Raw genomic sequence first — 1,534 nt, 5'->3', positions numbered from 1 at the left:
GGCGGCGCGGCGGCCAGGTACGCGTGAGGAGAGAGAGCGAGATACGTACGGACGGCGGCGCGCGGCGTTCGAGGCGGCAGCGGGGGCGACGACGACGACGACGGGCGACGACGGGAGCGGCGCGCGAGAGGTTGATGAAAGAAGTGGAGATGTAACTGAAATTTCGTAAGTGCTGTATATATAGGGTGAGCCTTTAGTACCGGTTGGAGCCACCAACCGGTACGAAAGGCCAACTTTGGCCAGGCCAGGAGGCGGGAAGACAAGGCCTTTAGTACCGGTTGGTGGCTCCAACCGGTACTAAAGGCCTCGCGCTGCCAGCACAAACTTTAGTCCCACCTCGCCGGGCGAAGGGCAGCCGCACTGGTTTATAAACCCAGCCGCGGCTGCCCTTTCGAACTCCTCTGTAAGCAGGCTTCTGGGCCTAACTACGGCGCGCTGCCCTGTGAGTCTGCCGGGCCTTTAGGGCCTGTAATTGCACGCCTGTGGCGTAGCAGGCCCACAGGGCAGCGCCCCAATTTTTTTATATTTTTTTCTTTTCTGTTTCTTCTATTTATTTCTTCGTAGTTTTTTGTATAGTTTTTTCTTTTCTGTTATATTTTTTTGTGAGTAGTTTTTCATCTAGTTTGCCAAAATTCAACATTTTCAGAGTTCATTTTGTAGTGATTTTCAATTTCACGGTCATTTTGTGAACGATTGAAAAATAGCAAATATAATTTTTTTTCTTTTCTGCTTTATTTTTTCTTCTATTTATTTCTGAGTAGTTTTTTTATATAATTATTTTCTTTTCTGCTATTTTTTCTTTTCTGCAAAACTTGATGGTCAAAGTCTGGAGTTATAACCAAAGTTTAAAAAAAAGAAATGCCGACGTGTAGTGTAATAAGTCCGGACTTGTAATAAGTTATTAAAAATAAAAAAGAGGTGCAATGCTTCGTTAATTGCTTCAAGCCTTTTGGTATAGTGTAAACTGCACTGCCCGTAGCTCCGTGCAATCTACCATATTCCTGAAGGCTTGAAGGTAAGCAACGTGAGCATTGAGCCTCTTCTTCATCGTCTCTGCACTCAGGGCTTATAAACCGCTCCTAGTCCCTCTCTCTTGGCGAGGTGGGACTAAAAAACAGCTTACTAAGAAACTGTAGTACTGGTCACCCTTTACTACCGGTTGGAGCCATCAACCGGTACTAAAGGTGGTGCTATGTCTGCACAAAATTTAGTGTCATTTAGTTCTCAAAACAAATCATTGAATGCATGAAAAAAATATAAGAGCATTTACATCATGATCTTATATTTCTTTACAGTCTAAATTGTCAATATGATCTTATAACATAAAAAAATACTTTGATCATCAATGATCTTTGTGTGTACAATCTGAATTGTCAATATGAGTCGTCAACGATTTATAAACCGATGAAGACTCATATTGCGGCCACAAATTCTACACATAGAGTTCAATGAAGACCAAGTGCTTGTGATAGTTTGAGAAATAACATATTTAAGGTGGTAAAAGGCTTCTTAGGGGAGCGAGGTGGGACTAAAA

The sequence above is a fragment of the Triticum aestivum genome, unplaced genomic scaffold, assembly GCF_018294505.1.
Source record: "Triticum aestivum cultivar Chinese Spring unplaced genomic scaffold, IWGSC CS RefSeq v2.1 scaffold53625, whole genome shotgun sequence".
NCBI classification, from domain to species: domain Eukaryota; kingdom Viridiplantae; phylum Streptophyta; class Magnoliopsida; order Poales; family Poaceae; genus Triticum; species Triticum aestivum.
This window is presented reverse-complemented; position numbering follows the sequence as displayed.